Source organism: Heterodontus francisci, unplaced genomic scaffold (genome assembly GCF_036365525.1).
Source record: "Heterodontus francisci isolate sHetFra1 unplaced genomic scaffold, sHetFra1.hap1 HAP1_SCAFFOLD_51_2, whole genome shotgun sequence".
NCBI classification, from domain to species: Eukaryota; Metazoa; Chordata; class Chondrichthyes; order Heterodontiformes; family Heterodontidae; genus Heterodontus; species Heterodontus francisci.
The window spans coordinates 2450131-2468319 of NW_027141369.1; positions in this window are offsets into that span (position 1 = coordinate 2450131).

Consider the following 18189-nt stretch of genomic DNA (forward strand, 5'->3'; position numbering starts at 1 on the left):
GCTCAACTGTGGCTTACAAAAGAAATTAAGGAAAGTATTAGATCCAAGGAGGAGAAATATAAAATGGCCAGAACAAGCAGCAAACCTGAATATTGTGAGCAGTTTGGAATTTAGCAGAGGAGGACAAAAGGATTGATTAAGAAGGGGGAAATAGAGTAGGAGCGTAAGCCAGCAGAGAACATTAAAACTAACTGTAAAAGCTTCTATAGATATGTGCAGAGAAAAAGATTAGTGAAGACAAATGTGGGTCCCTTACAGTCAGAAACGGGGGAATTTATAATGGGGAACAAAGAAATGACAGACCAATTAAATACATACTTTGGTTCTGTCTTCACAAAGGAGGATACAAATTACCTCCCAGAAATGTTGGGGAACATAGGGTCCAGTGAGAAGGAGGAACTGTATGAACTCAGTATTAGTAGGGAATGTTTGGGAAATTGATGGGATTGAAGGCCGATAAATCCCCAGTGCCTGATAATCTACATCCCAGAGTACTTAAGGAAGTGGCCCTTGAAATAGCAGATGCATTTCTGGTCTTTTTTCAAAATTCTGTAGACTCTGGAACAGTTCCAATGGATTGGACGGTAGTTAATGTAACTCCACTATTTAAAAAAAGAGGCAGAAAGAAAACAGCGAATTATATACCGGTTAGCCTGACATCAGTCGTGGGGAAAATGCTGGAGTCCATTATAAAAGATGTAATAGCAGAGTGCAATAATAACTCGTCTCCACTCCTGGTATTTCTAAATCCCACACATTCACGAAAATGTGAACAATTATTTCCTGTTGTGTCTCTCTCAGATTTGTAAACTTCACTGCATTGGGGGGTGGTGACATCTACTGGCGGGAAGCAAGAAACACAATCAAGCAGCAGAAACTCCACAGTCTGTCAGGGTTCAAGAAACATTGTAATGTGAGGAGACAGCGAAGTGGTTTGATTGGGTAGATGGAGACATGATTCCACTTGTGGTGGTGTCTGAAGCAAAGGCCAGAAATACAAAATTGTCATTAATAAAAGAAATAAGGAATTCATGAAAAATGTAGTCACGTAGTGATTGGTTAGAATGTGGATAGAATAGAAAGTGAGATTGGATGGACAGAAGCAGTCTGAAAGGATGGCTGAAACAAAAGATGAGTGCCTTGAAACGTTAACTGTGTTTCTCTCAGCACAGATGCTGCCAGAGCTGCTGAACATTTCCAGCACTTTCTGTTTTTATTTCAGCATTTGCAGGATGTTGCTTTGATCTGAAAAAAAATGGATGATTGGCTGGGGGGTTCCAGTGAAATTCCACAGCAGCTAATAAAGCCTGACTTGTCAGTGGCTCGTTGGTCTAGGGGTATGGTTCTTGCTTCGGGAGTATGGGTAATTAACATGCGAGAGATTCAGTGTTCAAATCCTGGACGAGCCCTTGTTTGCTGGCATTTTTAGATTAAGTTTATCCATTGGTTTCAGCCTTGCAGAAGGTGGAATTGACTTCCAAACGGAGCTGGCTTGAGGACCAGACAACTGGATTCAAAGAGTTTGTCGACAAAATTGTAATGAACTAAATGTACAGATAGCCAAGTGGGAACATGAAGTTGTTGCAGCAATTGAGACCTGACTCCAAAAACAACATGACTGGATTGGATTGGAATTCTTCAGTGTTTCTGTTGTTTGGCTTGCATTGACTCATCGATTTTCTTGTTTTTCACTTTGTCGATGCCTTTGAATAATTGTGGATCCTTCTTCAGAGTGTCTTCTTTCACCAGGTAGTTCCGACCTCTGATGATGTTGATCGTAATCAGCTTCAATTCGCTGATAGTTTTGGAAGTGAGCAGATTTCCTTTGCTTGAGTCTACAACATGGAACTCAGTCTGACATGTGGGCCCATGGGAGGATTTGAATGCCACCCCTGCGTTGGAGTTGCATCCATCCAATAAAAGACCGAGTAGAAGTGACAGTTCTGTCAGTCGAACGTGAGACTTTTAATGGCAGGGTTGTGAGTTTGAGTGCCATTGTGTTTTTCCCTTTTGTAAGGCTTCATGAGCAGAGAGTACAGGGAGTGTTTGAAATGAGCAAGTCTCGCTTTGATTCAGGACTCTTACCTCTCTGCAGCATCTCACTATGAAAGATTGAATTTGATCTCATTTCATTCTCAGCTCGGGGTCTGTGCAGCTCAGTGGCACTTCTGGCTGTCTCTTGCTTCACAATCCATCAGTACTGAGAAAGCAATGGGGGAATATTACTCACATGTTGTGTTCTTGAATTTTTTGGAAAACTTGAATGTATGTATTTTCCTCCAAAACAAGGACACCAAGCCACTGTTAATGTAGGGCTGAAATGGCTCAGTTGGGAGAGCGTTAGACTGAAGATTCAAAGGTCCCTGAGTTTCAGCAATTTCACTTCCTTATGCGTCCCTTGCCTTGGTTCTGATTTTCCAGTTGCACAATTTACTTTGAAATTATTTACCAAGCACCAGTGGATTGGATTTGAGAAACAACACAGTGTATTTCCAGCACAGAAGATGGTCGTTTGGCCTATCACGTCCATGCCGGCTCTCCCCGGAGCAATCTCGTCAGTTCCACTCGCCAGCTCGATCCCTTTCCTCCTGCAAGTTTCTTTCCTTCAAGTATCCATCCAATTTCCTTTTCAAATCATTGATTGTCTCTGCTTCCACCACACTCGTGGGCCAAGTCATTACCACCCACAACATGAAAAAGTTCCACCTCATCAAGGATGGAAAGTACTTGCATCTTCTATATTTGCATATTCTCTATTTCAATGAGAATAGAATGGCAGTCAACATGAAAGGGAACCCAAAAATCTTCGAGCAGCATGTAAATGATAAGTGGGTAGTAAGAGGTTGAGTAGGGCCTATTGGGGACAAAAAGGATAATATAAGCTTAGAGGTGCAGGGCAATGTTAATCTACTTAATGAGTACTTTATATCAGTGATCACTAAGGAAGTGTAATTTGACAAAATATCAGCAGAAGTGAAGAGAGTAGAGGCAATGGAGAGAGTACAAATTAGGAGAGGGAGGTACTAAAAAGGCTGGCTGTGCTTAGGGAAGATAAATCACCTGGTCCGGATGGCTCACATCCCAGGTTGCGAAAGGAAATGCGGATGCAGATAACGGAAGGGCTTGCTATAATCTTCCAATCTTCCCTGGATACGGGGGAGGTGCCAGAGGATTAAACAGTGGCAAATGCGACACCCTTATTCAAGAAAGGGTGTAAGGACAGTCTGGGTAACTACAGGCTAGTTAGATTAACAGCAGTGGTGGGTAAGGTTTTAGAAAGAATAATCATGGTAAATAATCAACAGTCACTTGGAGAGGTTTGAGTTAATTAAGGGGAGTGAGGATGGATTTATACATGGGAGTTCATGCTTGACTAATCTAACTGCATTTTTTGATGAACTAACAGAGCAGGTTGATGAAGGGAATGCAGTGGATGTTGTTTATATGGATTTTAAGGAAGCGTTTGACAAGGTACCACATAAAAGGGCGGTTAACAAAATTGAGGTCCGTGGTATAGGAGGGTCAGTGTCCAATTGGATAGAAAATTGGGTTGAGGACAGAAAACAGCGAGTCTTATTAAATGGTTCTTTGTCAGACTGGAGGATAGTCGACAGTGGTGTTCCCCAAGGGTCAGTGCTAGAACCACTGCTTTTTTTGCTAAAGGTAAGTGACTTGGATCTTGGAATATGGTGTAGAATCTCAAAATATGCCGATGACACCAAACTTGGAGGAGCGGCAAACCGTGAGGATGATATGAACTGCCTGCAACAGGACAGTGATAGGCTAGCAGAATGGGCAGTCAGGTGGCAGATGGAATTTAATAGTGACAAGTGTGAGGTGATGTAAAGGAATAGGGAGAGGCAATATATACTTAATGGCACAGTTCTAAAAAGTGTGCTGGAATAGAGGAACTTGGAGTTCATGTGCATCAATCTTTGAAGGTGGCAAGACATATTGCGAGAGTGGTTAGCAAAGCATATGGGATCTTGGGCTTTATAAATAGAGACATTGAGTACAAAAGCAGGGAAGTTATGCTGAACCATTATAAAACTCTGGTTAGGCCCCAATTGGAGTGTTGCTTCCAGTTCTGCTCAGCAGACTTTAGAAAGAATGTGAGGGTCCTTGAGAGGACGCAGAGGTGATTTACCAGAATGGATCCAGGGATGGGGGATTTTAGTTACAAGGTTAGGTTGGAAAAGCTAGGATTATTCTGCCTTTCTCAAAGGAGATTGAGCGGAGAATTGATAGAGGTGTATAACACCTCCAGAGAACAGGCCATCCTGGACTGGGTAGTGTGTAATGAGAAAGGATTAGTTAACATTCTTGTTGTGTGGGATCTGTTGGGGAAGTGAGCCCATAATATGATAAAATTCTTCATTAAGATGGAGAGTGAGAGAGTTGATTCCGAGACTCGGGTCCTGAATCTAAACAAAGAAAACTATGAAGGTATGAGGCGGGAGTTGGCGATGATAGATTGGGGAACGTTACTGAAAGGGTTGACAGTGGATAGGCAATGGCTAGCATTTAAAGAGCGCATGGATGAATTACAACAATTGTTCATTCCTGTCTGTGCAAAAGTAAAACAGGAAGGGTGGCTCAACTGTGGCTTACAAAAGAAATTAAGGAAAGTATTAGATCCAAGGAGGAGAAATATAAAATGGCCAGAACAAGCAGCAAACCGGAAGATTGTGAGCAGTTTGGAATTTAGCAGAGGAGGACAAAAGGATTGATTAAGAAGGGGAAAATAGAGTATGAGAGTAAGCTAGCAGAGAACACAAAAACTGACTGTAAAAGCTTCTATAGATATGTGTAGAGAAAAAGATTAGTGAAGACAAATGTGGGCCCCTTCCAGTCAGAAATGGGGGAATTTATAATGATTAGATTAGATATACAGCACTGCAACAGGCCCTTCGGCCCACCGAGTCTGTGCCAAACATCAACCACCCATTTATATTAATCCTGCACTAATCCCATATTCCTACCACATCCCCACCTGTCCCTATATTTCCCTGCCACCTACCTATACTATAGGACAATTTATAATGGCCAATTTACCTATCAACCTGCAAGTCTTTTGGCTTGTGGGAGGAAACCGGAGCACCCAGAGAAAACCCACGCAGACACAGGGAGAACTTGCTAACTCCACACAGGCAGTACCCGGAATCGAACCCGGGCCCCTGGAGCTATGAGGCTGCGGTGCTAACCACTGCGCCACTGTGCCACCCTAATGGGGTACAAAGAAATGGCAGACCAATTAAATACATACTTTGGATCTGTCTTCACAAAGGAGGATACAAATTATCTCCCAGAAATGTTGGGGAACATAGGGTCTAGTGAGAAGGAGGAACTGTATGAAATCAGTATTAGTAGGGAATGTTTGTGAAATTGATGGGATTGAAGGCCGATAAATCCCCAGGGTGATAATCTACATCCCAGAGTACTTAAGGAAGTGGCCCTTGAAATAGCAGATGCATTTCTGGTCTTTTTTCAAAATTCTATCGACTCTGGAACAGTTCCAATGGATTGGACGGTAGTTAATGTAACTCCACTATTTAAAAAAGGAGGCAGAAAGAAAACAGCGAATTATATACCGGTTAGCCTGACATCAGTCGTGGGGAAAATGCTGGAGTCCATTATAAAAGATGTAATAGCAGAGTGCAATAATAACTCGTCTCCACTCCTGGTATTTCTAAATCCCACACATTCACGACAATGTGAACAATTATTTCCTGTTGTGTCTCTCTCAGATTTGTAAACTTCACTGTATTGGAGTGAGGTGACATCTACTGGCGGGAAGCAAGAACTGCAATCAAGCAGCAGAAACTCCACAGTCTGTCAGCGTTAAAGAAACATTGCAATGTGAGGACACAGCGAAGTGGTTTGATTGGGTAGATGGAGACATGATTCCTCTTGTGGTGGTGTCTGAAGCAAAGGCCAGAAATACAAAATTGTCATCAATAAAAGAAATGAGGAATTCATGAAAAATGTAGCAACGCAGTGAATGGTTAGAATGTGGATAGAATAGAAAGTGAGATTGGATGGACAGAAGCAGTCTGAAAGGATGGCTGAAACAAAAGGTGAGTTCCCTGAAACGTTAACTGTGTTTCTCTCAGCACAGATGCTGCCAGAGTGGCGGAACATTTTCTGAGCCCAACCCACGTGAAACTGCTTGCGCACACGATGGGTATGCAGGAACATCCCGAAGGACTGGGACTAGCAAGGACAAATGGTATGGGAAGCATCAAATAACTTTTAAAAAATGGGTGTAAGAATTGCTTCCATTAATGTGCGTACCATTAAATCTACTACGCGATGTGTTTCAACCTTGGATTACCTTGCCAAGGTAAAAGCTGACCTACTGTTTCTGCAGGAGTGTGGAATACCACACCTCAGCACCTACAGGCAGTGTTCGCGGTGGTGGTCCCACGGGCCATCGATCTGGTCGGGGGGTAATGATTGCCGTTCCTCCGGCCTGGGTATTCTGCTGCGGGGAGGTAATTTCACCATCTCCGAAGTTAAGGAGGTGGTGGGCGTTCGCATCCTCGTAGCAGACGTGATGCACAACAACGCTCCGCTCCGGTTGATCAACGTGTATGCCCCGGTACAACGCAGCGAGCGGTTGACCGTCTTCCAGCAGCTCCCACTGCTGCTGGCGACGTCCAGGCCGGTCATCCTAGGCGGTGATTTCAACTGCATCATCGATGCGGCTGGACGATCCGGCAGTGACGACAACAAACTGGACGCTACGTCCAGATTCCTAATAGAAACAGTTAAAGATGCCAAACTGCACGACGTCTTCAGCAAACCTGCAGACGGAGCGCAGCGCAGATACACATGGTCAAGATCGGACGGATCTGCCCGTTCCAGGATTGACTTCCTGTTTGTGTCCCTTGCTGTCACGGTCGGATCCACCGACGTCAAGCCGGTGTTCTTCTCCGACCACTGCCTCTTACTGGCCGACTGTCACTTACAGGACGACCAGCGGGTTGGCAGAGGGACGTGGAAGCTCAATGCTACACTGCTGACCCCAGAGAACTTTGAGGAACTCAAAAGGGATTACAAAGGTTGGAGGACCGTGAAACCCCTCTTTGAGTCTCCAGTTCACTGGTGGGAAGCGATCAAGGAAAACATCAAGAGGTTCTTCATCCACAAAGGTGTTCAGAGGGCGAGAGAGAGACAGAGGGAAATGTCCCGACTCCAGAAAATTATGCAAAATCTACTTCGGTTGCAGTCAATGGGGGTCGAGGTCAAGGAGGACCTCCAAGAGGTGAAGAGCCAGCAGGCCTCGCTCTTTGCCAAGGAGGCCTCCAAGATCATCTTCCGGTCCAGAGTCTGCTCCAACGAGCAGGATGAGACGTGCTCGCGTTACTTCTTCCAAAAGGTACACAGAGAGAGCTCTGTTATCAGCAGCCTGAAGGAAGAAGATGGCTCGCTAACGTCTTCGCAGTCCGACATACTAAGGATCAGCAAATCCTTTTATGCTGGGCTGTATGACGCGAAGCCCACAGACAGCAGAGCCTCCCACTCCTTCCTGTCATCTATCACAGAGGTCTTAGATGACAGCAGGAGGGAGGGACTGGACAAGCCGCTAACTCTGGACGAGCTGACAAAGGCCGTTGAGTCCTTCGAGACGAGTAAAACTCCTGGGAGCGACGGCTTACCGGTCGAGTTGTACTCGGCCCTGTGGGACTGGGTCGGCCCGGACCTGCTGGAAGTATACGAGAGTATGCTCCTGGCCGGCAGCATGTCAGAATCCATGAGGAAAGGCATCATCACCCTCATTTACAAGCAGAAGGGGGAGAGGGCAGAAATCAGAAATTGGCGGCCCATCTCACTGCTTAATGTTGACTACAAGATTCTGTCCAAAGTCATAGCCAGTCGAGTCAAATCTGATCTGGAGTTGGTGATTCACCCCGATCAGACCTGTACTGTACCCGGCAGGAAGATCTCTGATAGTCTCGCGCTACTCAGGGATACGATCGCCTACGTACGGGACAGGAGGGTGGACACCTGCCTCATCAGCCTGGACCAGGAGAAGGCTTTTGACAGGATATCGCACACCTACATGATGGACGTGCTTTCCAAAATGGGATTTGGGGAGGGAATCTGCAATTGGATCCAACTGCTCCACACAAACATCAGTAGCGCAGTCTCAATCAACGGGTGGGAATCGGAAAGTTTCCCGATCAAATCTGGAGTCAGACAGGGCTGTCCTCTCTCCCCGGTCTTGTTTGTTTGCGGTATTGAACCCTTTGCTGATTCTATTAGGAAGGATGCGAGCATAAGAGGGGTGACAATCCCAGGCAGCGGAGGCACTCAGGTTAAAACCTCCCTGTACATGGATGATGTCGCCGTCTTCTGCTCGGATCCGCTGTCTGTGCGCAGACTGATGAGCATCTGCGACCAGTTCGAACTGGCCTCGGGAGCCAAAGTTAGCCACGGCAAAAGCGAGGCCATGTTCTTTGGCAACTGGGCTGACCGATCCTTTGTCCCCTTGACCGTCAGGTCAGATTACCTGAAGGTGCTGGGGATATGGTTCGGAAGGGCCGGGGCGTGCACCAAAACATGGGAGGAGCGAGTAGCCAAGGTACGACAAAAGTTGGGCATGTGGGGGCAGCGATCTCTCTCCATTGTGGGTAAGAACCTGGTCATCAGGTGCGAGGCGCTCACGTTGTTGCTCTACGTGGCGCAGGTCTGTCCCATACCCCACTCCTGCACCGTGGCAGTCACCCGAGCCATTTTCCGCTTCATCTGGGGATCTAAAATGGACCGGTCCGGAGGGACACGATGTTCAAATCTCTGGACAAGGGACGGAAAAATGTACCCAACGTGGCCTTCATCCTGATGACCACCTTCGTGTGCGGCTGCATTAAGCTGTGTGTAGATCTCCAGTACGCAAACTCCAAGTGTCACTACGTGCTGAGGTTCTATCTGTCCCCGGTGTTGCGAAGGATGGGCCTGGGCACATTGCCGCGGAACGCTCCATGCAGTTGGGCCGTGTCGTACCACCTATCCTTCGTGGAGCAGTTTCTGCGGGAAAACACCTTTGACCACCGGTCCATCAGGCAGTGGTCTGCATGGAATGTCCTCAAGGCCCTACGGGAAAAGGAGACGGTGGATCCTATCGGATGGTTCCCCGAGCAGACCGTCAAAGTCATTTGGCGGAATGCCTCATCACCAGAACTTTCAAACAAGCACCAAGACGTAGCTTGGCTGGTGGTGAGAAGGGCCCTCACCGTCAGATCCTTCATACACACCCGAAGTCTCGCCCCCTCCGCACAATGCCCCCGCGGTGGCTGTGGTGGGGAAGAGACGGTCGCCCACCTCCTCCTGGAATGTGTCTTTGCAAAGCAGGTGTGGAAAGAGATGCAGTGGTTTTTGTCGATGTTCATCCCAAGCAGCTCTGTAACACAGGAGTCAATGCTCTACGGGCTGTTCCCAGGGACGCACACTGAGACAAACATCAACTACAGCTGGAGGACTATCAATTCGGTGAAAGATGCCCTTTGGTCTGCCGGAAGCTTGCTGGTCTTCCAGCGCAAAGAGTTGTCCACCACCGAATGTTGCAGACTGGCACATTCCAAGGTCCAGGACTACGTGCTGAGGGACGCACTAAAGCTTGGGGCAACCGCAGCAAAGGCTCAATGGGGAAAGACCACAGTGTAAGGTCCCCCCACCAAGCTGAACTGAGGGGCTGGATCCATGGGAAACCCCTCGAACTGTATCGTTAATATTTTCATTTGCTGTAAATGTAAAACTGTAATTGGCACGACAATTGTGAAATGGAAGGGTTGTGAAGAAACTCATGACAGTATTGAAGGAAACTGATCTCCATTGCAATGGTTGTATTTTTTGGTGCTGTTTGAAACTGTTTGGCAAAGTAATTTTTGCAGATTTTTATGAATAAAGTATATTTTGGAAATTAAAAAAAATTTCCAGCACTTTCTGTTTTTATTTCAGATTTTGCAGGATGTTGCTTTGATCTGAAAAAAAATGGATGATTGGCTGGGGGGTTCCAGTGAAATTCCACAGCAGCTTATAAAACTTTATCTGTCAGTGGTTCGTTGGTCTAGGGGTATGATTCTTGCGTTGGGTATGTGGTTAATTAACATGTGAGAAATCCTGGGTTCAAATCACGGACGAGCTCTGGTCTTCTGGCATTTTTAGATTCAGGTTATCTGTTGGTTTCAGCTTTGCAGAAGGTGGAATTGACTTCCATCCGGAGCTGACTTGAGGACCAGACAACTAGATTCGAAGAGCTTGTCGACAAAATTGTAATGAACTAAATGTGCAGATAGCCAAGTGGGAAAATAAAGTTGTTGCAGTAATTGAGACCTGACTCCAAAAACAACAGGACTGGGTTCTGGACTGGAATGGAATGGAATGTTTCTGTTGTTTGGCTTGCATTGACTCACCGATTTTCTTGTTTTTCACTTTGTCGATGCCTTTGAATAATTGTGGATCCTTCTTCAGAGTGTCTTTTTTTACCAGGTAGTTCTGACCTCTGATGATATTGATTGGAATCAGCTTCAATTCGCTGATAGTTTTGGAAGTGAGCAGATTTCCTTTGCTTGAGTCCACAACGTGGAACTCAGTCTGACATGTGGACCCATGGGAGGATTTGAATGCCACCCCTGCGTTGGAGTTGCATCCATCCAATAAGAGACCGAGTAGAAGTGACAGTTCTGTCAGTCGAATATGAGACTTTTAATGGCAGGGTTGTGAGTTTGAGTGCCATTCTGTTTTTCCCTTTTTTAAGGCTTCATGAGCAGAGAGTACAGGGAATGTTTGAAATGAGCAAGTCTCGCTTTGATTCAGGACTCTTACCTCTCAGCAGCATCTCACTATGAAAGATTGAATTTGATCTCATTTCATTCTCAGCTCGGGGTCTGTGCGGCTCAGTGGCACTTCTGGCTGTCTCCCACTTCACAATCCATCAGTACTGAGAAAGCAATGGGGTATATTACTCACATGTTGTGTCCTTTAATTTTTTGGAAAACTTGAATGTATGTATTTTCTTCCAAAACAAGGACACCAAGCCACTGTTAATGTTGGGCTGAAATAGCTCAGTTGGGAGAGCGTTAGACTGAAGATTTAAAGGTCTCTGGTTCAATCTTGGGTTTCAGCAATTTCGCTTCCTTATGCGTCCCTTGCCTTGGTTCTGATTTTCCAGTTGCACAACTTACTTTGAAATTATTTACCAAGCACCAGTGGAATGAATTTGAGAAACAACACAGAGTCATTTACAGCACATAAGGTGGTCGTTTGGCCTATCACGTCCATGCTGGCTCTCCCCGGAGCAATCTAGTCAGTTCCACTCACCAGCTCGATCCCTTTCCTCCTGCAAGTTTCTTTCCTTCAAGTATCCATCCAATTTCCTTTTCAAATCATTGATTGTCTCTGCTTCCACCACACTCGTGGGCCAAGTCATTACCACCCACAACATAAAAAATTCCACCTCATCAAGGATGGGAAATACTTACATCTTCTATATTTGCTTATTCTCTATTTCTATGAGAATAGACTGGCAGTCAACATAAAAGCAAACCCAAAAATCTTCGAGCAGCATGTAAATGATAAGTGGGTAGTAAGAGGTTGAGTAGGGCCTATTAGGGACAAAAAGGATAATATAAGCTGAGAGGTGCAGGGCAATGTTAATCTACTTAATGAGTACTTTGTATCAGTGATCACTAAGGAAGTGGAATTTGACAAAATATCAGTCGAAGTGAAGAGAGTAGAGGCAATGGAGAGAGTACAAATTAGGAGAGGGAGGTACTAAAAAGGCTGGCTGTGCTTAGGGAAGATAAATCACCTGGTCCGGATGGGTCACATCCCAGGTTGCGAAAGGAAATGCGGATGCAGATAACGGAAGGGCTTGCTATAATCTTCCAATCTTCCCTGGATATGGGGGAGGTGCCAGAGGATTAAACAGTGGCAAATGCGACACCCTTATTCAAGAAAGGGTGTAAGGACTGTCTGGGTAACTACAGGCTAGTTAGATTAACAGCAGTGGTGGGTAAGGTTTTAGAAAGAATAATCATGGTAAATAGTCAACAGTCACTTGGAGAGGTTTGAGTTAATTAAGGAGAGTGAGCATGGATTTATAAATGGGAGTTCATGCTTGACTAATCTAACTGCATTTTTTGATGAACTAACAGAGCAGGTTGATGAAGGGAATGCAGTGGATGTTGTTTATATGGATTTTAAGGAAGCGTTTGACAAGGTACCACATAAAAGGGCGGTTAACAAAATTGAGGTTCGTGGTATTGGAGGGTCAGTGTCCAATTGGATAGAAAATTGGTTTAAGGACAGAAAACAGCGAGTCTTATTAAATGGTTCTTTGTCAGACTGGAGGATAATCGACAGTGGTGTTCCCCAAGGGTCAGTGCTCGAACCACTGCTTTTTTTGCTAAAGGTAAGTGACTTGGATCTTGGAATACAGAGTAGAATCTCAAAGTCTGCCGATGACACCAAACTTGGAGGAGTGGCAAACAGTGAGGATGATATGAACTGCCTGCAACAGGACAGTGATAGGCTAGCAGAATGGGCAGCCAGGTGGCAGATGGAGTTTAATAGTGACAAGTGTGAGGTGATGTAAAGGAATAGGGAGAGGCAATATATACTTAATGGCACAGTTCTAAAGAGTGTGCTGGAATAGAGGAACTTGGGGTTCATGAGCATCAATCTTTGAAGGTGGCAAGACATATTGCGAGAGTGGTTCGCAAAGCATATGGGATCTTGGGCTTTATAAATAGAGGCATTGAGTACAAAAGCAGGGAAGTTATGCTGAACCATTATAAAACATTTTGCTTTTATCATTATAAAACTCTGGTTAGGCCCCAATTGGAGTGTTGCTTCCAGTTCTGCTCAGCAGACTTTTGAAAGAATGTGAGGGTCCTTGAGAGGACGCAGAGGTGATTTACCAGAATGGATCCAGGGATGGGGGATTTTAGTTACAAGGTTAGGTTGGAAAAGCTAGGGCTGTTCTGCTGGTATCAAAGGAGAGTGAGGGGAGAATTGATAGATGTGTTTTTGGCTATGACAGGTTTAAATAAGTTGGCAAGGAAACATTGTTCCCGTTAACTGTTGGTACAAGGTCTAGGGGACACAGATTAAATGTTTTGGACAGGAGATACAGGGGGAATGTGCACAAGAACTTTTTTACACAGTGATTGGTGATGATCTGCAACTCGCTGCCCACGAGGGCGGTGGAAATGGAGACAATCGAGGATTACAAAAGGAATTTGAATGGGCACTTGAAGGAAATAATTTTACAGGGCTATGGGGAACGAGCAGACAAGTAATAACTCGTCTCCACTCCTAGTATTTCTAAATCCCACACATTCACTGTAATGTGAACAATTCTTTCCTGTTGTGTCTCTCTCCGATTTGTCAACTTCACTGTATTGGAGTGAAGTGACATCTACTGGCAAGAAACAAGAACTGCCGTGATGAGATCAGCCATGATTGTATTGAATGGCAGAGCAGGCTCGAGGGGCTGACTTGCCGACTCCGGCTCCTCGTTCTTATGTTCATAGAATCATACAGCACAGAAGGAGGCCATTCGGCCCCATTGTGCCTCTGCTGACTCTCTGACAAAAGGATGCAATTAGTCCAACCCCCTGCCTATTTCCCCATAATCCTGGAGAATTTCACTTTGAAATATTTGTCCAATTCCTTTATGAAAGTTATAATTGAATCTGTTTCCACCACCCTGTCAGACAATTCATTCCAAATCCGAATCAGTTACTGGGTAAAAAGATCTCTCCTCACCTCCCCTTGACATTTTTGGCCAATTATTTTAAATCTGTGTCCTCTGGTTACTGACCCCCAGGACAGTGGAAACAGTTTCTCCCTCTCTACCCTATGAAAATCCTTCATGATTCTGAACACCTCTATTAAATCTTCCCTTAACCTTCTCTACTCTGAGGAGAACAATCCCAGCTTCACCAGCCTGTCCAGAAAACTGAAACCCCTCATCTCTGGTATCATTCTAGTAAATCTCCTCTGAACTGTCTCAGAAGCTTTGATGTCCTTTCTAAAGCCTGGTGCCCAGAACTGGACACATTACTTTAGCTGAGATCGAGCCAGCGACGCCCACATCCCACGAACGAATAAAAAAACGCTCCCTAACCAGTCCCCAATTCTTAAGCATTTATCGACGCTCCCTGCACAGTCCCCAAATCTTATTCATTTAGAAACGCTCCCTGCCCAGTCCCCAAATCTTATTCATTTAGAAACGCTCCCTGCCCAGTCCCCAATTCTTATTCATTTATCGACACTCCCTGCCCAGTCCCCAATTCTTCTTCATTTAGAGACGCTCCCTGATTAGTACCCAAATTTTATTCTTTTAGAGACGCTCCCTGCCCAGTCTCCAATTCTTATCCATCTCCAGACGCTCCCTGCCCAGTCCCCAATTCTTATCCATCTCCAGACGCTCCCTGCCCGTCCCCAACTCTTATCCATTTATAGACGCCGTTTCGGGAAGCCTCACCGGGAAAAGCTTCACCACCGCCATCTGCAGGGATACAGATGGGATTGTTCCATGTTTTTGTGGCCCTGAGGCCCTGCTCCAACTGTGTGAGCCCACAAAGTCTTCTCGCACTTTGTGAATATCCCGCTCCAACTCCGAACCCGCAGCTCCAGCTGCTGACAGAGCTGTCTCTACTGCGCCTGCGCGACCCGCTCCTGTCACAGATAGGGCGGATTCTAGGACGCTGAGCATTCTGGGTATCACACCTGTCATTAATGCTATTCTTTCAGCTGATCGGTTTTATTGCGCACATTTCATGACCTGGAATCGTCGTGAGTGTTTTCTTTTGCACCTGTCAATGCCTGGGAGGATTGAGTCAGCTTCACTTTGCAGCCATGAGTTTCTGGTGTGAGAAAGTGGTGTTTAACTCAGTATATTTCAGTTTTTGGTCTGTGACTGTGGGTATTATTCAGTACCTGTTTGTTTCTGCTATTGCTCTGTGAGTTTCACCACATATCTTTCAACAACTTGTATGTGAGCATCAGCTTTTGTCTATATCTATCAGTTTCTGAGAAGTGAGAAAGGGTTTGATTCTATCCCTATCAGTTTCTGTTACATGCATGTGTATTTAATCTGCACCTCCTCTGAGTGTGTCTTCTTCTCTGTACTTGTAGGTGAATATGTGTTTTGCTTTGTATCTCTCAGTCTTTGAAGTGTGAGCCTGGGTTTGTACCTAATTTCCTTTGTACCTTGTAGTTGGGATATGAAAGAAAGATTTTTACACGTTACCTGCCAACTGCTGCTAAGTGACTGTGGGTTTCACACAGAATCTGTCAATTTCTTGTCTGGTAATGCGAAGTTTACAAAGTACCTGTCAGTTTCTAGTCTAGGACTGAGTTGGTTTTACTCTGTCCCCAGCATTCGCTGGTATGTTAGTGTGGGGTTTACATTGTACCTGTCAGTTTCTTGTATGTGAGTGTTGATTTCACTCTGAAAAGAATCATAGATCATAGAATAGTTACAGAACAAAAGGAAGCCATTCAGCTCATTGTGCTTGTGCTGCTTCACTGCACGAGCAACTCAGCTCATGCCACAGACTCATGTATTCCATGAAAACATGCAATTGTTTTCGCTTCAGATAATTTTCTTATACCATTTTGAAAGCCATTGTTGAATCAGCCTCCATCAAACTCTCAAACAGTGCATATCAGATCTTAACCACTCGCTGTGCAAAAGAAGTTTTTCCTCATGTTGCCTTTGGTTCTTTTGCCATTCACCTTAAATCAGTGTCCTCTGGTTACAGAGCCGTGAATAATATTCCCCATTGCTTTCTCAGCACTGATGGATTGTGAAGCAGGAGACAGCCAGAAGTCCCACTGAGCCGCACTGACCCCGAGCTGGGAATGAAATGAGATGAAGTTCAATCTTTCACAGCGAGATGCTGCAGAGAGATAAGAGTCCCGAATCAAAGTGAGACTTTCTCATACTTTTGCTGAATTTCATTTCAAACACTCCTTGTGCTCTCTGCTAATGAAGCCTTAAAAAAGGGAAAAACAAAATGGCACTCCAACTCACCACCCTGAAATCAAAAGTTTAATGTTCGACTGACTGAACTGTCACTTCTACTCGGTCTCTTATTGGATGGATGCAACTGTATTCTTCAACGCAGGGGTGGCATTCAAATCCTCCCATTGGTCCACATGTCAGACTGAGTTCCATGTTGTAGACTCATGCCAAGGAAATCTGCTCAGTTCCAAAACTATCAGTGAGCTGAAGCTCATTACGATCATCATCATCAGAGGTCAGAACTACCTGGTGAAAGAAGACACTCTGAAGAAGGATCCACAATTATTCAAAGGCATCGACAAAGTAAAAAATGAGAAAATCGATGAGTCAATGCAAGCCAAACAACAGAAACACAGAAGAATTCCATTCCATTCCAGTCCAGAACCCACTCCTGTTGTTTTTGGAGTCAGGTCACAATTACTGCAACAACTTTATGTTCCCACTTGGCTTTCTGCACATTTAGTTCATCAAGCTGTTTGAATCCAGCTCTCTGGTCCTCACGCAGGCTCCATATGGAAATCAATTCTGCCTTCTGCAAGACCTTAAATTAAAAATACCAAAGTAGAAGGGCTTGTGCAGGATTTGAACCCAAAATCTCTCACACATTAATTAATCACTCACCCTAAGCAAGAATCATACCCCTAGATCAACATGCCACTGATATCAGAGCTTCCTTTTAGCTCCGGTGGAATTTCACTGGCAGCCAAAGCCGATCATCCATTTTTTATTTCAGAGCAAAGCAACATCTTGCAAATTCTGAAATAAAAACAGAAAGTGTTGGAAATGTTCAGAAACTCTGGCAGCATCTGTGGAGAGAGAAACAGAGTTAACCTTTCAGGGCGTTTACCTTTTGTTTGAGCCATCCTTTCACACTGCTTCTGTCCACCCAATCTCACTTTCTATTTTATCTAGATTCCACCCACTCACTACCTAAATACATTTATCATGAATTCCTCATATCTTTTAATAATGACAATTTTATATTTCTGGCCTTTGCTTTGGACTCCACCACAAGTGGAATCATGTCTCCATCAACCCAATCAAACCCATTCACTATTTCCTCACATTGCAATGTTTCTTTCACCCTGACAGACGATGGAGTTTCTGCTGCTTGATTGCAGTTCTTGCTTCCTGCCAGTAGATGTCATCTCACTCCAGTACAGTGAAGGTTACAAATCTGAGAGCACACAACAAGAAGTAATTGTTCACGTGACAGTGAACAGGTCCCTCAATTCCTGCACACTCTTTAGAACTGTGCCATTAATTATATATTGCCTCTCCCTATTCCTTCTGCTAAAATGCATCACCTCACACTAGTCACTATTAAATTCCATCTGCACCTGTCTGCCCATTCTGCTAGCCCATCACTGTCTCGTTGCAGGTGGTTCATTTCATCCTCACTGTTTGCCACTTCTCCAAGTTTGGTGTTATCGGCATATTTTGAGATTCTACTCTATATTCCAAGATCCAAGTCATTTATCTGCAGCAAATAAAAAGCAGTGGTTCCAGCAGTGACCCTTGGGGAACAGCACTGTCGACAACCTTCCAGTCTGAGAATGAACCATTTATTACGACTTGCTGTTTTCTGTCCTTAAGCCAATTTCCTATCCAATTGGACACTGACCCTCCGATTCCATGAAGCTCAATCACCCTTTTATGTGTCGTTTCTTAAAATCCACACAAACAACATCCACTGCATGCCCTTCATAAACCTTCTCTGTTAGTTCATCAAAACATGCAGTTAGATTAGTCAAGCATGAACTCCCATGTATAAATCCATGCTCACTCTCCTCAATTAACTCAAACCTCTACAAGTGACTGTTCATTTTTTCCCTGATTGTTCTTTCTAAAACCTTACCCACCGCTGCTGTTAATCTAACTGGCCTGTAATTAGCCGGACTGTCTTTACACCCTTTCTTGAATAAGGGTGTCACATTTGCAACTGTTTAATCCTCTGACACCTCCCCCGTATCCAGGGAAGATTGGAAGATTATAGAAAGCCTTTCTGTTATCTGCATCCACATTTCCTTTCGCAATCTGGGATGAAAGCCATCCGGACCAGGGAATTTATCTTCCTGAAGCATAACCAGCCTTTTCAGTACCTCCCTCTCTCAATTTGTACCCTCTCCATTGCCTCTACACTCTCCACT